The sequence below is a fragment of the Molothrus ater genome, chromosome 3 (genome assembly GCF_012460135.2).
Source record: "Molothrus ater isolate BHLD 08-10-18 breed brown headed cowbird chromosome 3, BPBGC_Mater_1.1, whole genome shotgun sequence".
NCBI lineage: Eukaryota > Metazoa > Chordata > Aves > Passeriformes > Icteridae > Molothrus > Molothrus ater.
The window spans coordinates 72,208,009-72,231,544 of NC_050480.2; positions in this window are offsets into that span (position 1 = coordinate 72,208,009).

Here is a 23,536-nt window from a genome sequence, read left to right on the forward strand (position 1 = left end):
ACTACCCTCTTATGTTGTTCCATTTGTTTGCATCTAATTCTTATACTAATCTGTGTCTTCTGCATTTTAACCACCGATTTCCCATATGGCAACATGTCAAATGATTTACTGAAGTCCAGTTAGATTAAACCTATTGCCTTTCCTTTATCTAGAAAATCAATTAACTCATCAAAAAGAAATATCTGCTGAGGATAATGTGATCTATCTTTAGTGAATCCATGTGACATTTTACCCTACTTTCCATTTACTTCTATGTATTTAATTATTCCTCCTCTTAAAATATCTTCCTACTCCTGGATAATGTGATAGTCAAATTAATGGGTGTAAAGCTGTCCAGATTTCTTTCTTTCCTATTCTAAAGTCTAATAGTAGTAGAAATAGCAGTAGTTTTACCACTAGTAATAGTATTTCTAAACATGATTTTTACTTCATAATTATTGTAATATTTAGAGAAAAGCAGGTATAATAAAAGACCTTACCAGTGGTTTCCTGGGATGTTTGCTGATTAAGAGAAAGCATAGAATCATAGAATATCTCAAGTTTCAAGGAACCTATAACCTTTCAAAAATACATCTCATGACTAAAAGCATTGTCCAGTTTCTCCTTGAGTTCTGACAGGTTTGGAGCCATGACCACTTCCTTGGGGAGCCTTTTCTGCGGAATCTTGGAATGGTTTGGTCTTGATGGACCTTAAAGACCACCTAGATCCAACCTTCCTTCCATGGGCAGGGGCACCTTCTGCTAGGCCTCAGGCAACTAGGCCTTGGACACTTCCAGGGATGGGACATCTACAACTTTGGGCAACCTCTCTAGTGCCTTGCCACCCCCACAGTAAAGAATTTTTTTTCTAATATCCAATCTAAACCTACTCTCTGTCAGCTTAAAGCCATTCCCCCTTGTCCTTTCTTTCCATACCATTGTAAATAGTCCCTCTCCATCTCTCTTGTAAGATCTTTTCAGGTACTGGAAGGTCACCCTAAACCTTCTCTTCTCCAGGCTGAACAATTCCAATTCTCCCACCCTTTCCTCAGAGGAGAGGTGCTCCATCCCTTAAGTCATCTTGGTGACCCTCCTTTAGACTCTATTATTTTCAAGGAATATTTATTATATTACATAGTGTCATTTTATTAGCCTGTTCTAGCTCTTGGATTTACAGTGCAATTCACTGTCTAGTAAATTTTCATCTTCTTTGTTAAATTGTAAATACTCATACTTTTGTACATTGTTTATAATGTTTGAATGAGTGGGGGACCATCATGATGTGAGGAGTGTTCTATGGCATTAAGCTTTGGCTGCATCCCATCCGTGTGTCCAGACAAAGTGTGAGTGTAAACTCTTTCTCTTTTTCCCTCATACTTTTGTGGTTGCGAAAAGAAAACCCCAATGCATTGGTCAGAAAGGATATTTATAGAACCACCAGTTATAAATAGCATTTCATGTGTCAATGAGGAGGAAAAGGGAGTAAAATATGTCCTAAGCGTTCCTGCCAACTGCTCCAGGCCTACCAGGAGAGTTGAGCCATGTTCATTTGGTGCCAGGCTGATTTAGGGGCAGGGAGGTAAGAGGATGACAAGAGAGCAGGGATGCAGTGGGAGGAGCAACCTCTATATAAACATACCTCGCTGCAGATCTGCCCTTAACAACCTGTGCTAGCTCCTGTGTCTTCAATTCTGATATGTGGAAATGGCCTAAAGACTTTCTCATCCCTACGGGTGTTCTGAGGGTAATTGCAGCAAAACTTGAAAAGGACAATATCCTGTCAGAGTACAGCCTGTACAAGCAGTTAAGACATAGGGAAAATTGCACAGTGTGATAAATATTGACCTTTTAAGTAGCATTAGGAGCACAATCATTCCAGTGTGTATCCAAAATAATGTAAGTCAACACATTGGAGAGTGTTTTTCTGAATACCAGCAGATACATTTCACTATTACTGTGTTCTGCATGGTGGTGAATTTTGTTTACCAGAAGTCTGCAAATAATTTCTCTCCATAAAAATGACTTGTCTTCAGTGTATATGAAAAATTATGCGCTAATTTTGGCAAAGTATTTTACTGCCTACTTTCCTAAGGTGTCAAATTTTAAAAATATAAATGTTCTTTATGAATGAGCCTGATGAGTCAGTTTGAGAGTAAGGCTGGGAATCATGGTTACAATCATTTTGGATGGAAAAAGCAGGCACAGTAGAAATACCTGCAAATGAGAGAGAGAAGACAAGGATGAAGTCATATGTAATGTTTGTTTTTAGTCACTGACAGGAAACATACTGTACCAGCAGCACTCCTGTAGCACAACTGGCTTTACTTCCCAAACGCAGCTGAAGTCTCTGGTCCAATCTCTTGGCCCACTACACATATTTTCAGCTTTATTTAGGGTATAAAACAAAGTATTTTAGCCCAGTTTTAATTCCTTCTTGTATTTAGTGTGGAGTTAAATATAATTCTAGTTTTGAGCAGTTTCCAATTGATAATAAACATAGTTACAAGAAGAAAGGATGTTTTCCCTTGTACAACTATGGCAATATTTTAGGATATTTCAAAGTACTTTTCATTCAGTCATGATGCCTGAATTACACAAAACAGTGATTGTGCCCTTTCCTTTCATTCCTTCCATTACTGCATCCCCCAAAACCACTAACCCATAGGAGATAAAAATATTATCAAAAAGTACATAGCAAGGAGACACAGCCAGACTCTAAAGATGACAAGAGATTATTCTGACCTACTCTGGTAAAGCATTGCAATAGAATTTGCCAATAATATTTGCCACTATACAGTGGATACTTTTGGGTTTTTTTTTCCTCATAGGAAATTCATAAGGGGTCTTCATATTCTGTCTGTCAGAACTATGATGTTTAATTTAATCTAAAGCCAGATATACAGCTAGCAAAACCTGCAATGATTTAATACCTTCAGTGTATCCTTTAAAGGCATTCTGCTACGTACACCTCTCCTATTTCTCCTGAAGAGCTGTAAGGAGTGTAACAAGAAGAAGATGTAGAAGGAAGGTTTTTTTTATCTCATCTGAAGAAATATCTCAAACAAATTTCTGAGGTTAGATTCTCTATGGCTACCTCCACATTAATAAATTAAAGTGTCCTTGGGAATATGCCTGGCCAACTGGAAGGGAGGAGCCAACATCTGACTCAGACTCTGAAAACAGAATGGCTACATGCAAACTTCCTCTTTGACATGGTGCTTAAAAATCTACTGTTTCCAAGGACTATTTAGGAAATTTCAAACTGAGGCAAACCCAAAGCAAGTCAGACACTGCTTTAAGTATATAACAGTGGGAGATATTGATAATATAGATGCTTGTATTGGAAAGTCCAGAAATGTACTCGGTGTTAATTTGATGGTATAGGCATAGTCCCAAAGTGCATGTAGCAAAATGTCACAATTTAATTCATGCTGCATCTTAATTGAAAGAACTGAGATGTTTGTAAATCCAGAGTAAATCCAGAGTCATTCAGCAGAAGGATGATTATTTGAACTAAGGAACTGCTGGGTCACAGAACTAATGCCTTGTATTTTCAGTATTGGTTGCCTTGACTCACAAACAGCAGTCAGGCTTTATCAGGAGTTGAGAGGATCCTACTTTATTTCCAAAAGAGTGATAATATAGCAAAGTTCCTAACAGTAGCATCCACTAGAATGGAAAGATTTAAAATGAGGCTAAAAGGAAAAGAACTTTTTATTATACGTGTGCAAGTTTCTCCTAAAACTATGCCAACACAACAACAAACACAAAAATAAACCAAAAAAGCCAACCTACTGACCAACTGAGTGGCCCACCAAAATGACCCCAAAACCCTAACAAAATGAAACAATATCTGTATTTGTTTGCAAGCAACAGTCTGAGCAGGGTGGAGGGTTTTCTGTCTTTTACTTATTGGAACAATGAGAAGATAGATAATATTACTCCTTGGAAATTCGCATATTTGGAAGAGAAAGTGTCTGCATGTTACAAGCACCAAAAAAAAAAAAAAAAGTAAAAGAAAAAAAACAAACACACAAACCAAACATCAGGCAAAGATAAGGGGTATCACAAGGCCAATGTTCATGGAGTTCAGAATGCTTCAGCAGTGACTGAAGAGTATTTATCCAGACGTAAACAAAACAATCATCACCACAGAGACAAAATGTAGAAGATAATACCACATGAAACAGTCAACTTGATGCACTGATAACCTTTGTTAGCCAAAAGAACTAAGCAAAGACCTTTTGTTCATATGAATCTCATTTATAGTGCATGTTACAGGTGTGCTGAAGAACCTCCACCTGACAGTTGTGTGAGGACCACAACAGTCACTGCCTGGTTCTGTTAATAATTATTGATCAAATACCTACAGTGCCACCCACAGGCATTTGAGTTTTCTCCTGGTTACTAAATAGGTTCCCACTTTGCACTTCTAATCAAAATGGAATTGCTAAATTTTGGTTTTTCTTCCACTGGACTAAATCACCCTATGACAAACTTGAAACTTTGCTCAACCATTAAAAGACAAACAGAAAGATGAAAACAAAACCAGAACCAAACCAAACCAAACAAACAAAAAAACAAGAAGAAAAAAGGAAATTAAACAGAAGAACTATTTTTAAAGCTGATCACTGTTTTCAAGTTTAGTGCTGACATTCCTGGATAAAGCTGCCTACTAAACTGGGATGGGTAGTCAACATCTGTTCTGAATTATTTATTTATTTTTGATTGCAGAAAATTGGCAGTTCCAATGTCCCTAAGAGAAGGATAATTGTAATTATCTATGATGTTGTGAAAACTGTTTCAATGGCAGTGCAGTTATTGACGGCCTGGCGTTTTTTCTTCTCCTTCCAGCATATGTATTTCAATGTGTGTATGGATGTGAAAAAAATAAACTTTCAGGTGTTTTGGTAAGTTTTATGTGATTTTTCCCCCTTTATACCACTTTGAATATATTATAATGTTTTGTCCAATATGGGGTCCAGAACATGCATTTTAAATACGCTCTTTATCGTTAAACTTGATGAAATGGTTATTTGTACAAAGTCTCCATCTTTCAAGATGTTGAGCTTGAGAGGGTTGTTGTACCTGTGTTCACTTGAAATGACTGATAAAAAGTGTCTGAAAAATATGCAGAGTTAAATATTGGATAAAATTCTAATAATCGGTTATATTTATTTACCAAAAGTGAAAAAATGCTGATCTCAAATTTCTGTCATTTTGCAGGAAGAAGAATCAAATATCAAATCCAATAAATGAGTCATTTTCTCAGAACCATTTTTATTGCTATTTGAAATAAAACCAAATAAAATTCATACTGAATCTTTTACTGAAGCTTGTGTCTCCAGCTCATCATCCAGACTGCTGAAATTCTTATTTCCTGGCTTTATGTAAAATGTAGAAATATTGAGGAAAGAACTGCTCACCCTGGAATGAAAGGAAAGAAAAATGGAGAAGGCATTGCCTTATATTTAGGAAAAAAATATCAAATATGAACACAGAGGAAAGTGAAATATGGAATTATCAAATATCCATGGATTAAGATAAAAGGCATATGTGACTCGTATAGACTGCCAAGTCTAGAGAATGTATTGATGAGGAATTATTAAGCTCACAATAATTGTGCTTAATAATAAGTGACATGTAAACATAAAGAGTGGTTGGATGGAGGGATTTGAACTAACCTAACATCTGATGGATAAGGAAAATATCAGGAGATAAAAGCTAGGTCTGTACTAACACACCAAACAACGCCAGGGATCAGCTTCTGACATTGAGGCCAACTGGCACAGTCTGTCACATCCACGCTGTTGAACTCTCTTAGCCTCCAGCACAACATGGTCAGATCTGTGGTGCCATTTGGGAATAGTCCCCAACCTGTACTAACACTTGAACTACATCCAGAAATTTTCTGGCTGGTTGGCTGTGGCCAGAAGCATGGGCATTATAACAATTCACCAGCAGAAATGACTGAATCCCAGTGCTGGTTCTAGCTCCAGTTCATCAGCTTATTATCTGTGTACAGCTATGTTTTCCAAAAATCCTTAAATTTTATCAGGGAAAAAATGTGCAGAAAGTACTTAGTGGTACACAATACTAGAAAAGATCAAATTTAAAAGACTTTTCTTTCAAATAAATTTGTTATGAAAACAAATTTGTGTGATGAAGTTTAAAATAAATAGGAAAATAGGTTAGAGTAAGAAAAGAAGAGATCAGAGTTAATTGGATGTATTTTCTTTCTATTGCTGAAAGACACTATCAAGTAGCTCAAAATGTTAGCCAAGGCACAAAAACATTATTTCCAGAAAAGTATGAAGGAGAGATGATTCAGAGGACAAAAGAAACACCAGTGAAAAAATACTGATATTTAGAATGGCAGAAAGGAGATCCCAAGGACTTTAAAAGCATTTGACCACATTTTGATACTCTAAAAGACATAGAAAAAAAATGGTTAATCTGGTTTTGTGCAGCTGGTAGATAATAAGGTGCTAAGGAAAGGGCAATATGGATTTGTCAGGATTTGACAAAATATGCCAAGCCATCTGAATTTCCTTCTTGACATGTTAACTGGCCAAGAGGATATGCAGGAAGCACTAGATATATTTGATAGTCTGACTTATGTAATTCTTTTGATATGGATGGCATTTTTACAAATGAATTTAGGAAATGCAGTCTTGATCAAATGCAGCTGATGCAGATGAAGAACTGGTTGGGAAAAAAACCTTTCATACTCAGAGAAGAGTTCTCAGTCTTTTTCTGCCAGACTAGAAAACTCTTTCAAATTGGCCTCACATACAGCAGTTCTGGGATATGTATTATTTAATATTTTCATTAGAGACATAAATGAAAGAATAGAGAATATACTTACGAGAAGTGGAAGGACTTCAGGCTGGGAGTGGTTATATCAATTTAGAGGACAGAAGAGTAGCTCAGAGACATTATGGTATATTAGAGAATTAGGCTGAAATCAATAAGAAGAAATTTCTGAAAGGCAACTACAAAGTATACTCAGGAAGGAAAAACAAAAAGGTCCCTTAAAAATGGGAAAAAAAAAGAGAGAAATATAAAAAGATGGGAGTTAACTATAAACTGTATATAGTTAAATGTACAGTCTTATAAGAAACATATTCTAATGTGTATTAATTTCACAGTTGTGTGCAGGACTTACAAATATAATTATTGAATTCTGTTCAAACTACTGATGTTTTTGATTTAGTTAGCATGTGTAGAATTTGCACTTCTCATAACAAGCAGGCTGGCAAACACTGTAGAGCCTAAAAGAGATCAACAAAGACAACAAAAGATCACAAAAAAGATAAATTGTCAAGAATGGATGAAAAAAAAAATTTCGTCCAGAAAACAGAAAATCAGGAGATGTAAACTGCATTCAAATTTGTGAAATGAATACAGGCTCACACAAGAATAAAAAGGGTTTCTGAGTCTCAAAAAAATTTAATTTCATCCATTTATTTTTTTAATATGTATGTAAATCCAAGGTTTTTTCAAGTTTGTGATGAATCAAAAGTTTTCCAGACTCTGAATTTGATTGTATTTGTGAGCTTCACTGCTTGTATCAGCTTTCAGGGTCTTTGGCTTCAGGGCACATCTTCAAATATTGTCTGCTCATGGCTTGGGGTCCATGACTTTGAGCATCCCCAGGACAGCCCCATTACTCCTGCCTTCCCCAGGGCTATAGCTGCCTTGGATCCCATCATCCAAATCCTTCTCAGCAGTGTGAAGCCTTGATAACAGGAAAATTAATATAAAAACTGTTATTATGTTTTTCCATGCTGAAATTAGGTTTATATAACATTTAATTACTGCTTCTTGTATTAATTTAAAAATAACATTTCCCCCTCCTGCAGGAAGAGCAGGAAAAGGAACAATCCCAAATGTTAGGATCAGCATCTCTCTGTAGCTGCTGGATAGAATACAGCAATGGTGTTATGCTGCCAAGGCAAACTCAGGTGCAGATTTTATAAAGGGGACATTGGGAGGGGAAGGAGGGGACTGGCAATCTCATTTTCTCCATGAGTCCTTTTTGAGTGCAGTGTGGGTATTTGGGGTGAGGAACAGTCACTGCTGTGTAACTTCACTGTCCATTGTGCACTGCCCCTTCTAAATCACAGGTCAAATTAAATCTGTTGTGAAAAAGGAATGGAAAGATATGTGAGGAAAACAAAGATGTTATATCCTATGCCTGCAGGAAATATATCCTTGAGGGACATAATTCCCCAGCTTCAAGAATTTAGGAGCAAGCCCTGTGTATCAGCAATGTGTGGTTTAGATGGAGCCCTGCTCATTTAATAACATTTTCCTAGCCTTGGGGGAAAGCGTTTAGAAATCTTTGAGTATATGGATATTTGCAAAGAGGCAGGATCCGTGCACAAGGCATATTTTAAACACAGCTGAGGGCTGTACTCCTGTGGTCTGTGACTGCTTCTGCAGCTGTGGTAGATCCCTCCATGCCACACTGGTCAGGAGAGAGTGCAGGCCACGCCAGGTAAATTTTTGTAGCCTCAGACCCCTCATGCTCTGTTACACTGGTGGAATTTATGGCTGAATCAAGCCTCTATAGTGTGAAATGCTAATGTAACCCAAATACATGAGCTATAATCCATAGCCTGGAGGAAGGTCTGTTATCCTTACGTCTGGGAGTGTGCTACTTTTGTGGTGCAGAGTTGATTTTGCTAGTAAAATAAGGCAGCTCCTGCCTCCACTCATAGGTGTATATTGTATGCATGCTATTCTGCTGAATTTTATATACCCTAGGGTTTCTCTGCGTTTTAAAAAATATAAGGGGATGAGGACAATGCTACAAAGTAATACTTGATATAATGAAAATCTAGCAGACTTTGGTGATGTTAAAAGCAATTGAATGAGAAATTGTTTTGACTGAAATAGACATGAACTGTCTTATAAGTCTAAAAGATTAGAGGATTTATTACAGCCTCAAGAAAATGATAGATGTGGCTTTTGTTCTGGCCACCTGCTGTTTCCTTACTGAAGTGAGATCCAGTTTAGTTTTATTTCGAATTCATAATTATGGCAGAACTGGTTTAACTTTTTGAAGTCCAAACTTTGAGAGTCATAATGCTGAGATTCTTGTGTAAGCACAGTCACAATTCTGCACAAAAGAGCAGATAAGCAAATACATATCAGGTGACTGGCATGTTGCAAAATAATTATTAAGTCTGTTTTCTCCTGTACTTTGAATTTATTGAGAGGTAGTGGTTAATCCCAGATAGTTTTTACCTTCTTAAATAAGGTCACAGGGAAGGCAGAGGCGAGAGGAATAAAGAAATACATCTATAGATAATTCCATGTTGAGCTGAGCTTGTTAAACCAGATAATCTGAAGCTAAAGAGTTTCATAGAAGAAAAGAGGAAAGAGCCTTTTCAACTTCCCAAGAGAAGGTAGCAATAAACTGGCTTGATGATCACTGTTGTTAAATTGAACCCCTTGGGATGCCAGGTAATTTGCTGTTAACGTGAAAGACTTGGTCTTTAGCAAGGCTGTTTGAATGACTGTCTGGAGGTTCCATCTTTATAGTCCCAAATTCTCTAGCACCTTTCTTGCAGGGGGATCTATTATGCTGCAACAGTCAGTTGATGAACTGCAGAAAGTTGGAGAAGGCAAAAGGCCATTTTCACTGCGTGGGCTGGATTCAAAAGCACTAAGAGTAGCAGGCTGCAGGGAGAAGAGATGCTTTATTGTTCATCCCTAGAGTGACAGTGGAGTCACAAAAGGGATCTTCAGGGAGAGAACATTTATTTAGAGTGCCAGGTAGTTTCTGGAGATATAATCTATTTTTAATAAAATTGCTAATTTATCAAAATCTACAGGAAGTTTCTAGAATTCCTTCATGTTCTCAGAAGTAGCTCAACTAGTCTGTTAACTCTCCACCTACCAGTTAAAACTATTTTTCCCTGAAAAGCCTTGCAGAGTGACTTAGTTTCAGAGTTCCTTGGTTTAAAATGTTCATACAGGTTTTTTTTCCAATACTTTTCTGCTATCACCTCATAGTTTGTAAATGCTGAAACAACCCATAGATCTCACTGGGTTATTGCTTCTTTTAGTGGACATTTTTCTCCAGAAGAGACAACTATGTTTTTCCAATAATGTTGGTTTCCTCTTTTTGAGGTCACTTCGTTTTATTCTCAGTAATTTGGAAATCTCAAGACTTGCCATACCTAAACCCTGTTTCTCAGACAGGACAAGAAGGCACCTGTACTCTGATCTAACCAAAACTATCATTTTTCATTCCCACTGTCACAGAATATTAGAGTGGCTTGGGTTGGAAGAGACCTTGATGATGACCTGGTTCCAACCCCTTCTGCCATAGGCAGGGACACTTCCAAATGGATCAGGTTGCTCCCAGCCCCAATCCAACCTGGCCTGGGACAATACTAGGTCTGGGGTAAGAGCAGGACAGCTCTGTCTTACATGCCATGATTTCTGATCTCTGTATTGAGAATATCTATCCAACAGTTTTACCTTTTTATTAAGAATGATGCAATAAGGAATTTTTAACCTCCTGATTGACAAGTAACCACTGACCCAAGCAATTGAAGAGAACTACAACTATAATTTAGCAAAGTGATGATGTTTTAATGGTTCTTATTAAAGAACATTTGATTTACTGATATAGAAATGGGTGCCAATATTAAATGAACACTTATGAAATATTTCTGTGAGTATGAACTCAAGTAAAATAATTGAATTTTCCATTATAGTTTTTTGCTTCTTTTATGTTTGCCTTCTGTGAATATTCTATAAAGTGACTTTAATGGCAGCATGCATGTGATAATAGTCAGTTTAAGCAAATATTGGAGAATATTCTGATCCTATAAATACCAAATTTGGAGATGCAAATATTAGCATTGTATTACAAATGTTTTAAATTAATTTGGCATTGGTACTCATCCAAACTTTTTTTTTTCACCAAAACTTATATAATTTGTATTACAATCTGGATGAGTAAAAGCTATTTCTCTCGGTCTTTTATAATATGGGAGTTTGTGAACAAAATATTGTGTGTTTGTGAACAAAATAAGTACTTTTCTGCAGAAACAGATGCTGTTACACATCAAAATAGCACCTAAATAGATACATGGTCTAGAAACTGTGGCATTTATACCCTGCACTTTGCTGTGTGTCAGCATCCTGGGTCATTCCTTATGCAGTCAGCCAACCTCACTCTGACCTGAAAAGTCACAAAAATCTACAGAGTGATCAGACACTGTTGCACCATTCAGGTCTACTATTGAACAGCAGGCATTTTTAAGTCTGGTTTTGGACTGGTTGTTGGTTTATTTTTTATTTTCTTCAACAAGATATGCATGAGTACCTGGAATCTGTGAACTTTGAAGGATGATAGAAGGCCATGAGAATTACTATGCTATAGCAAATATTGTCCAGGTAGTCAGAAATTATAATTCTGACAGAAAGCCAATATCAAACACTTCAAGTAAATAGAATGAGAAATCCTCTTATGGACAATTTTATAACTCTGACCAAAAATGGTCAGAGTTATAAAATCTTATTTTTTCTTCTGATAATCCAGACATTCACTAGTCATAAGAAAGATTTGTAGATTGTTTTGAAAAAACAAATTGTGTTGAAAGTGCAAGTCCCTTTCTTAATTATTTTTCACTGGAGGGTGCAGGGATGGCATCGCAAAAAGGAGAATAAAACCCAAATTTTCAGACAAGCAGATTTCATGATGCAAATATTTAAACCCTTGTGGAACTTGATAAAATTTATAATTAAGCAAAAAATCTATTTCTTTAAAAAAATTATATTTCAAGCTATTAAAAGCATGAAATCAGTTACTATTTGCAGTTGATTTTTAATTGAATCTTATCTTTAAAAAATACCTTTCAGACTGTAAACTTTAATTTTTTTTAATCCTTCATCTCCTGTTTAGTTTAAAGGGTGATAGTTTTTTCAACCTTCCCATAGAAATTTTTTGCTCTTTTTCTCATGAAATCATTCTTACCTCACAATTATATTAGGATTTTTTTTCACATCATGAAGTAATTTAATGCATATGTGAATCAAAGCTCTTTTTTCACTTTGCTGAGTTTAGGTTAAATGTTTCCAGAGGGTGGGCAAGATACATTTGCAAAGCATAGATTGTCTGTGGAGTCTCCAGACATATTCAGTTTTCATAAGGTGTTTGAAACATAACAGTGCAAGAGAATAATGGGATGTGTGGCTAGCAAGGGAAAACTTGAATCAAGTTGTGTTCTGTAATTCTCTTGTTTCTTGCCTTTACATTTTGGAGAGTGTGTTTTTCACTTTGAAGGATCTAGTATCTGGTCTTTAATAACATATTTGTTCTGGTTTTTGTTTCAAGATCTACTGCTCCTTCATCTCTTTCTGTGTTTTATGTATCCAGTTGCCAATACATGTTTTTCAAGTGTCCTTTATAACATATAAAAGCAGCAAGTGTTGATCATATCCCAAGCAGCTTCCATAATGCACAGGTTATGGAGGAGAAAAGAGAGAACATAAAGGCACTTACAGTATTATATTAATTACTAGGACAGCAAGAAGCCCATATGCTTAAAAACTTGTACATATGTTCCTTGGCTATTTGCTCTCCCCTGTGCAAATTTTCTATTAAAGCTGAATTTGTCATTTTTTTCAATTTGTTACTGACAGTTGGCAGGAGTTGTTCCTCCTGTCTGAGAACTGCCAACATCGCTGCTCAGGGAGAAGTAGGGACCCCTCTCAGTGCTCTTGAAAGAATGGGGCTGAATACCCTTTCCCACACTGTTAATATATAGAGAAATATATTATTTATTTCCCAAATTAATAAGTTCCTTCCCTCTTTCTTCCTGGTATACTGTCTCTATGCAGTAAAAAGCAATGATATTTATTGATTAACAGCAACTTTGAAAGCTATCCTTGCACTCTATAAGCATACACTCTACAAAAACCTTTCTTTCCACCACTTTCTCCTATAAAAGCCTGGTTACAGGGACAAATATTACACAAAACCCTGGAGAATGATCAGCGATCTCACTTCTGCATCTAATGATTTAAATAGCTCTGCTCCCACTTAGAGTCATTTCTTGGAAGAGTTATTTGAGCATTTTTATGAATTCTTCTGCTTCAGAGACAAAACAGAGAATGATGATCTGGCAACCAGAGCCTAAGGCAAACAGGAAATATCAGTAAGAGCAGCCTTTGAATGAACATGGATGAAAACATGAGAACTATATTATTTCTACCAGTGTCTCATCTAGCCAAGAATCTGCTTGCTCATGATTAGTACAGCGATCCTCAAGAGTAAAGGTGCATTAGGGATAGCTATTGTTTAGTAATTTTGGGTGGTGGCAACCATCTACCATGTCACTGATTGTATCATAGAAATATAACACCATTGGTATTTTTTCAGCTACCCCTTGAGAAATTGTTATATCCGAACTGTGTCTATGCCCTGCTAGCTTCAAAAAATGGGCATTTTGGAGAAGACATACATGCACACTGCCTGTTTGCTGCAGTTCTTGAGCCACATTAATTCCTGTACACAATTGAGGGATTGTGCCAGATCTTGGAACAAAGCTGTGCCAGGAGACTTTCCAGTAATTTACCAGAATGGACAACTGAATGCATGGCCTATGCCTGGACCTGATTTAATCTCCTGCTGTTGTACTCTATACCTACTATAAATAAATATGTATGGATTTATACGTATATATATATATATATATATATATATACATATATATATATATTTATACACACACACATATATATGTGTATATACACACACACACACACACATATATATATGTATGTGCACAAATGCACATTCATGCACACCCGGTATAAGAACTGTGAAGTAATGGTCTCTAACAGACTTACAAACCTCATCCTCAAGCTCCATGTCATGGTATCTTCCCTGGCTGAATGAAAGGCAATGCTGATACATGCTGCAATCACACATCTTCTTGCAGTGTAGACACACCGTAATAATGAGTGTCAGTTAAGGTCTCGCTTCAGCTCTAATCATTTTGCACTGCTCTGCAGTACAGCATATGCATTTCATCTGCAAGTGGAGAGTGCTCCCAGCAGAGGGAAAGTCTCTACTTGTATAGAGTCAGCACAGATGATTCCCACAAATACCTTGTCAACCCTGTGGGATGGACATATGCAGGATGAATAACAGAGAAGAAAGAGAGCCTTTCACTGGTCTCATAAAAATACTGTAAGTTAGAGAAGCCCTCAAGCTATTTTAAATGAGGTCATACCTAATACTGGCTTTTTTATCATACTTTCTAAGTACAGGCCCTGTTTAATTGTACAGCCTTTGAAAATGAAGCCAAACAAACTCTTGTGTATTAATTCTAACAGTGGTGTGCTGGGCAGAAATTGAAGGTGGATCTGTGACTTATATCATTTGTTGAGGAGAAAAAGGGAAGACAAAATAATTGTCCATGCATAAAAATTTCAGGGCCACCGTGGGTCTTTGGTTTTGATGCAGAAATAAAGGCAATAAGATAGAGAAGAAGATGCTGAGGTGGCTGAGGATGCACTGTTTCACTGAAAACAACCCTATGAGACCTCTACTATTCAGACATATTTTTTTCTCGAACATTCAAAATGAGTTGTCCTATGAACAAAAAGGGGAATTAACTCAGGTCTTCTGTAAATTACTGTCTTACATCCACTCATCTATTCACCACAGAGATTATTATGTCTCTATTTCCCAGATGCCTATTAATCTTTCAGATATTTCTCTTGTGCACATCTGCATGTTTAAGCTCCACCTCTTCCATCTGCACTCTCCTTTTGGTAGTGTTCTCTCTAACTCCTGCCAGTGATGGAGGTGACCTGAACAAGCTTCTTCTGAGTGGTCCAAGGGCCAGCCAGCCAGGATTAAGAGGATGGTTGATTAGCAGCAGGTCAACCAATTTATGGGCTCTTCCTGAATATTTCCTGGCACTGTATCATTAACTGGGGCTATTCTCCACGGCCAAGCCTCTGATTTCACTGAATTTCATTATCCTCCAGGGTTCAATTCCTTTGGCAAATGTTGAATCTGGCTAATGGGTTCAGAAGATATTAGATGGGTATAGCAGATAGCAGCAAGGTGATCATGTAATATTCTTTTCTTTAGGAAACCAGGGTAAACATGGATTTGCATTTTGTACATTGCAGTCACAAGACAGCAAGACAGACATTATTATATAACATCAGACTAATTGTCTGTTTTGTCTAGTAACCAGTGGCAGTACTATTTGCTTCAGATGATGTTGCTGGAAATACTGTAGTAGGCAATTAGGGATTAACCTCTCCATAACAGAAGTTTCTTAATTCCCATCAGTTAGTGATTAGCTTATGCTCTGAAGCATGAAGGTTTATATCCCTTATGAATTTTTGTTTAATCTAATATAATTGCAGATGTTCTTGTTATCCATATAGCTGCTTATCTTGTTTTGTTCTTTTATTTTTTTTGATCCTACTGTGTTCTTGGCCTCAGTGATATCCCATGGCAATAAATACTATGGAAGTAAAATCTCTATTCTGAGTATTGTCCCTTATTTTAGAATATAATTACAGGGAAGTATATAGAAAATAGGGAAATTGTGCAGATGGGAATATACACTTTGCATATAGACATTGTTTTCTAAGCAGGGCAATGTGAACTCATTCAATATGCAAATATTGAAATACTAGATTGTTCTCCTTACTGTGGAGGGTAAGATTTATCCTGCCTAGCATCAGTATCTGAGTATGTCGCCTCAGACTCTGTTTTGTAGTGAAAAATATAATTTGGGGTAGATGTCCATTGGAAGAAGTGATGGAACATGCCGTGAATGTACCACTTTCCCTCTGTTCAGTATGATACTAATTTTGAAAATGATCTCAGGTATAGATGCTTATAATATAGACATCTATTTTTAGTCAAATTAATAATTATGAACGGTTAAATTCCAAAATGCAGTGTAGGTTCTTGGATATATCCAGAGGTTCATTTTGCCGAATAAATTCTGGCTCTGTAGGAACCTGTCTCTGCTGACTACATGCAGAGCATAGCACAAATTAATTCCTGACTTCATGAAAGTCATCACAGAGGCTTTTGCCTTGTCCAATCATATCTGCTTTTCCTATTCTGTATTTCTCAATTTATATTTTAAATATGCATGTGTGCATTCCTTGTTGTAAATGTAGAGTATTTCCTCAATTACCAAATTAGGCAGGGCTGTTCACAGAGCCAAGGTGGCTCAGAGGTGTTCTGCCTTCCATTCTGGGAATAGAAGCAGCATATCCCTGGCAGAAACTTAAAACTTCATCCTCTGGGAGAAACCGTAGGAAAAGCAAGCCAGGTAAGTAAAGGTAGGGGTAAGAGACCCTTACTCCTGACCTCATCAGGTAGCATGGTGGAAGACTGGTCACAGTATCAGTAACTTTCTGACCATTCTTCCTTCCCTTGAAAAGAGTGAAGTGAGGATGACCCTATATTAGCATGTCTGGCTTTGAAGTTCTGCTAGAAAAGACTTTGAGAACTAAAGACTTGTGAACCTCTGTCATCACAAGTGCCCATTTCCATTTTACCTTCTCACCTTTTGCTTTTTTCTATGATCTGAGACACATACTCCACTTTTAATCCTTAATTACAGAGTGTGAAAATGTAACCTTATGCAAATCTATGTGTTTGAGCAGCTTTCAAGTTCACAAGGAAAAGATGCCAAAGAAGAAATCTTTCCCACTTTGAACAACAGGAAAATACTCCCTAAACTCATTCATTAAGGGTTGTGATTTGGTAAAAGATAGAAAATAATAATAATAAAAAAAACACACTAAAGAAAAACCCAAACAACACCACAAAAAATACACACAAAAAGAATACACCAAAAATCAAAGGACAAACACTTTAATATTTTTCTATAATCTTACTGATCCAAGTCACATCACTAAGGTCTCTGATGATGACCAGAAACCAGAAAGGAAGGTGTAGGAAATAATCTTCCAGTTCTGGGAGCCACTAGACCAACTCAGCTGCTCCCCCTGAGAGCTCCCAGGGAGCCAGAGGCCCACATTTGGGCCCTTAACACCCAGGAGTGTCAACAGCAAATTAAAAACCCAAGTGGGGACTAGAATGAGCAAATATCACTGTAGATGTGGGCTGTAAACATTAACCTGACCTCTGTGCTTTGGCTCCAAGGCAACCTGAGGCCATCTGCTGTGACTTGCTGTCAGCCTGCTCCCCTCACACCTGTCCTACCATATCTTAGAATATATAAATACACAGAAATTACAGGATGTAATATAATTTGACTGTATTGATCCTGACTCATTTTTCTGTCCCTGAGCAACAAGGAACCAGGATGATTAGAAATCCAGGACATTGTCTGGTGAACCTGGAAGCCTGACTGGCAGTTCTTCATTTCTGCTGGGTCTCAAAATTCACAGGTAAGATAGGTGAGAAGTGGGACATGGTTTTGCTCATTTGAATTGTGTCTCTTAAAATGAGACCTAAACTGACTGATGACTGTCAAAAAATACCAAGTTTCTCAAGGTGTTTAGGTGTTTTTTTCTTTTCTCAAACAAAGTCATGATCTTGTGGATGGATTCAGTAGGAGTGGCTCACCGATTGCAGACTTTTGTTTAAATGGGTTTGCTGAAAGATTGCTTGGATTAAGTATGATTTTTTCTATTTTCAGTAAAAGAAAATATCTGTTATTTTGCAGTAACATTTAATAAAGGCTTTCTGCAAAATAGTCAATGGTGTTATATTATATCTCTGTTACAATATTACTAATGGAAAATGGCAACCTGAAAAATAAGGTAAATCAAATTGGTTTTGTTTAGAGGAATAATTTTGATTTCCCAGAAAATAATGAACCCATCACTATATGTTACTTTGCACTTACTTTTGAATATGCAAAATAGCAATATCCTCTGTGTCTGCTTAATTCTGTTTGACAATAACAAAATAAATTTGCCATTGTTTATTAGAGATTTTCAGGGAAGCCAACTAACTTGTCTTAGATTTGAATTTCAAATACAACCTTTTTAAAAAACATAGGCAGAGATATTAATCTAAAATATTGATAAGAAATTTACATCACAGAATATCTAATTGTAGTCACAGTTCTCACATTAACAGTCACTTGCTGTTTGCTTTTGGAATTAAAATCACAATGAGCTGGCGCTCTCAGGTGTATTTCAGCATATGTCACTTTTGCATATGAAAGAATAAATGCATAGAGGTATCTGAAAGCAAAACAAAACCAAGCAAAACAGCACCTTTATTTTAGAAATACCTTTCATTGTTCACAGGAGTAACAGCTTTTTGATCATAGAGCCTTTAGACACTTGAATTTGAGCAATTATAGCTAAGTTTTATATTATACCTAATTCAAGCAACATATCATAGTTTCATACATCTTGAAGTTTTAATGCAAAAACATATAAAAATGGTTCTTTTACAATCACTCACTTAAATACCATTTTGGTGGTGGAAGTGGTGGAGGTAAAATAAGAAATACAGACTATTGTTTTACCATATATAGAGAAAATAATACTTTTTACTTAAATGAATAGTGGGAAGTTGCAGACAAGACAAAGACATTTCTAAGTGCATTGTGGTAGGATAAAAAGCAACAGATAATTTTCTGTGAGGAAATTTCTGCTTAGAACACAGAAAGAATTCTTCCCCCTTTTTTTTTTTTTCCCATGGTTAAGTGAGTCAAAAGAGAAAAATATTGCCCTGGGAAATTGTGGAATATCCAGCCATAGCTAAGCAAGACTTGGAGGAACCTGATTTAGCTCAAAATTTGGATTTGCCTTTGAAGTTGGCCCTGCTTTGAACAGGAAGTTGGATCACATGACCCCTGAAATCTCTTTCCATCTAAATTATTCTGAGTTTCTGATTTCAAGTAAATGTAGCCTGAAAATCAAAATAACAAATTGGAAGAGAACTAAATATTAATAAGAGTTCAAACAAGTGGCATGGAATGTGCAACATAAATTAACACCATGTAAAAAGGGTCAGTGTTCTCTTCAGTGTCAGCCTCATGCTCAATTTATTGTGGTATTGCATTTTCAAGTGTAGTCATATGGGAAAATTCCTGAAGTGTAAAACGGCTATGTTTGGTAAAAAGAAAAGAATAAATTTTCTCAACAACTCCCTCCTTCCTCTGCACTGCTAAACTCCATAACACCTCAAGGTTTTACCCTCTAGACCACAGAGACAACTTACAAAGTTTTGTGAAAAAAAGGGACCATATTTTAAATATTTCTATAGCAAAGAAATTTCAAGTGTAACACGAGATCTTGCAGGCAGCTGCAAAGTGTATTTATCATATTGTGATTACGTACAATAGTAGGTAGAAAAATGGTGTTTGGGACAAGCAGCATTGACTCAAACAGGATTAGCAGTCATGTATTTAGAATAAAAGGTATATGCAAGTACTGTGAGAAATTTGGATCCTACTCCTTATATTCTTCTAATAAACCTAAAATTATTTTTTTTATTTTGAATATAAGTTGAATAAATCCACTGCTTAGCAGTAAACATATTTTTCCTTTTCAGAAACTGCAGACAGAAAATGATTGCAGATATCTTTATGAAATTCACCAGAAAAAAAATATTTGGATATGAAAGGAAAAAAAAAAAGTGACTGAACTTGATCAATTAATTTTATTTATGATGTTTTCATTTGAACCAGGAAATTAACTGGAGTGGACAAAGTAATCTAAGTAAATGAAAAATTCAGATCTATTATATTCACATAACTGTGTACCTAAAATGTATTTTATTCAACAGTATATTTTATTCAACATTTCAGATATTATGATGCATGTCTCCAGAGCCTCCATAGGAATTTCTTTTATCATGTAAGCTAATGATGATTTTGACAAATGACTTGACATAATTTCCTTTCTTTTTTGAATTATCAGGTTCTGGGGTTTCTTAGAAGGAAAAAGATTTTGATTTTCCTGTTGTCAATGAGTGACAATGGGAGATGGATGACTAAATATTTATTGAATATACATTATTGTGTACATGTATCATGAATTGTGTTGAGAAGCCTGTTTAATGAACCATATTTCCTAGATAACTTTTGAAGCATTTTAAGAAATATGATGACTTCTATTTATTTTGAACTACTAATAAATCATGGTTTCCTCACATATTTTGTAGGATAATATTCTAACTACTGTTACTGAAATATATTTAGTGAATCATCTATTATTCCCTTAGATTTCTGAGGTGATAAAGATTCTAGTTTTTTACTAATTAATTTTAAGTTTGTCAGGTTGTTATCTTCCAGGGCTTTTTTTAAGGGAATGGTCAAAAGTCACATGCAGATGTTTACAGGGGTAAGGCAGAAAAAACTCTACAATAATATTTTAATGCCTCAACCCAGAGGTTTTTGTATATTGATGGCTTTCCAGATCTTTGTTGAACTTTAAATTTGGCAGCTGTTTGCCTCCTACAAAACCTCCCTGTCTCATCATCATGTCTGCTTTTTCTCATAACATGAATTGCTCAACTTATGTAGGAAGTGCTTCTCAGAGCAATTTCATCATGAAGTAAACCCCCATGGCAAAAAAAACACCAAAAAATCTTAGCAATATGATTTAACAAGAATACTATATGAAAAATATTGATTTTGCCCCTTCAACTGATAAGAAAATTGCTGGATGAAGTGGTAATCAGCACTGCCACCCTTAAGTGCTCTGCTCAAGCAGGGAAACTCATCAGGCTGATGCACTTTCTTTAAGGTCTCTCTGTAAATTGACAAGGGTTATTTGGTGTCCCTACTGAGATTAGCAACACCCACCATGCTGAACAGTAGGAAATGCATGGCATTAAGAAACATAATGGATAAAGGATCAAAGGATACCAGAAACCATCTCTCTTGGCATTGGGAGTTCTGAACTGGGTGCTCCCATGAAACCCAAAAATCTAAGTGATGTGGACAACATGTCAGAGCTTCCTCATAAGGAGGATGTGGTAGTTGTGATTTTTGTTTTTGAGCTACAGTTACATTGGGTTTTCATCCTGGAAGGTTTTGAAGCTACATGATGGATAAAAGCCATTTGGCTGTGGGGTATTATAAGAGAATGTATTTCCATTCCTCTCCTTTGGTGGCCCCACTGTGCATGCAGGAACACAAATGGTGGGATCAGGAGGGAGAAAGAATTGTTTCTCCCATATGTTGATAATTCATTGACCTAAGGATGAAGCGTCCTAGGTTGTTTATACATTTAATGCCAAAACAATCATGAAAAACAGGGCATGTCACTTTTTCCAGCCAATTGTTTTTTTTTTTTCAGAAATGGCTGAAAAGCAGATAAAAGACTTTTTATGGACTGTGCCTACTGGATCAGAATAAGCAAATCTGCTTCTGGTTAGCTATCACGCTACAAGAAGATCAATGCAGGACTCTGGCTCAGTAATTATTTCTTCTCTTTGAATCCACATTCCTTTAGCTGATCAATGCATGAAGCTAAAGTAGCAGCTCTGCAAAGAATGACAGATGCATATCAAGAATTTGTAATGTAATCTATGAAATTCACTCACAGCAGGATATGATTTACCAGGAGCCTATTGATTGAGGAATAAATGTTATTTTACATTTAAAAGAATATATTTCAATAATGCTGGAGCTTCATCTCCTGGGTTTTGAAGGGTCCTATTTTTATTCAATATAAAAAATCCTGTGTTTTTATTACATCATGCATACTACCCAGAAAACCTATCAAAGTTTCTTCAGAGATGTGACTTTCCCCATTTTGCTTGTAGTTTGAGGCAAATACAGTTACTGGCAGGGACTTTTTAATTCTTTGAAAACTGCTGTTTTGAGAACAGAACCTTCACAGCTTTTAACCACCACAGATCTATAGATCAAAGGCAAAGAAGCCAATTTGCCAATTAACACTACGTAAGGTCTTGGATGAGAGTGCTGCCTTTTTCACAGAGCTCATCCCACAGGAGCATAGGACACACCATGCCCTGCTGAAATTAGAGAGCCATGTCAGAAAGGTGTTGTGTTAAAAGGCAATGAGAATTTGTCTTAGAGCTCATTAATGAATTCTTCCTTCAGTACACTGACCCATTTCATATGATTCTTACAATTCTTTTTTTTTTTCTTTCAAGTAACGCAATCTGCTTCTCCTTAGACAGTCCAAGGTTAACAGTATTCCTTATAGTCTCATCATATTTTGCTGATTGGTTATATACCGATCATTTTTTCCACAAAAAAGCTTTCAATTAACCCCCCAGTGATTGGGAGGTGGAATTTCCAGATTAGTGTTGGAGAATTCCACCTCCTATCACCAGGGGTTTAATTGAAAACTTTTCTGAGAAAAAATAATTAGTGCAAAAACATCAGTAAAATAACCTAAAATTCAAGGAACTCTGTTAATTTCTGTCTATTTAGAGGAAAGATGGAAAAAATAGGAACATTGAACAAGTAACAATATTATTACAGCAAAACCAAGATTAAAAGGAAACTTGTGAAGTGGCCCTGCAAAGTCAAAAATGCAGGAAAACTTACCTTTAATTTAAGTTACCATATACTAAAAACAAGCAAGAGAAATTAGCCTGTGTTAGAAACTGTTTCAGAATCAGGTGATTTGCTTCAGATTCAGAGACATAAATCACATTTTAATAATCTCTCTCCCAGTATGAAGCCTCCATTCAATCTGATATGTAGGGGTTTTTAAGTAGGTGCTTTCTTTGCATAACAAGAAGCTGCAATAAATTAAGTGGAGCCCAGGAAATCTTATAATGCAGCTGTGTAAGGAAAGAAAAGGTGCAACCTAAATATACTTTTGCAAATATATCTATATCTTTGCTAATAATGAGAAACATCCAATGTGAATGAATGCATCTGTGTGCAATAAACCTGTCTGAAACTTGTATCTTTGGTATTGCTCAAATACATATTTTTCTTGCATTAAGTATAACAGACTTTGACCCGCAAATTATGAAAAAGATTAAGATATGCATCAGCAGAGAGATTTATGTCTAGTGTTGACAAATTATTCATTAAAGTTTTATGCAACAGGCCCAGAGAGAGTATTAAATAAGATTATTATGGCAGTTCTTATAAGTGTATTCATCTTGACTAAGAAGAGGTCGTGATAAAGTTTAGGACTGTTTACTTACAAAGCTTCTTTAATTAGGAAAAATAGAAATACATGTTCTCCATTTGGCTTCTTTCACTGATTTCATCTTTATTACTTCTCTCCCAATATTGTGAAAGATCAACATCAATAAAAGTAAATCTATTACATGCAATTTGACAAATCATTTGCTTAATGATTTCTAAATATAGAGAAAATATAAAATTTCCTTCTGAAATTAACAGCACTCTTTTCCTTGTGAAAATAAGCAGACATAGCTTTGTATTTGAAGTGATCATTAGTGAATAAACAAGGTAATTATCTCTGAAAGGAGCTACTTTCAGTGAAAAACAACCATATATTTCTACTGTAAAACACAGCACTCTGTGTTCTATTCTGCCATACATTATACTTTTCTGCTGTCAGGTGAAAATTCAAGCAATGGCTATTTGATTAC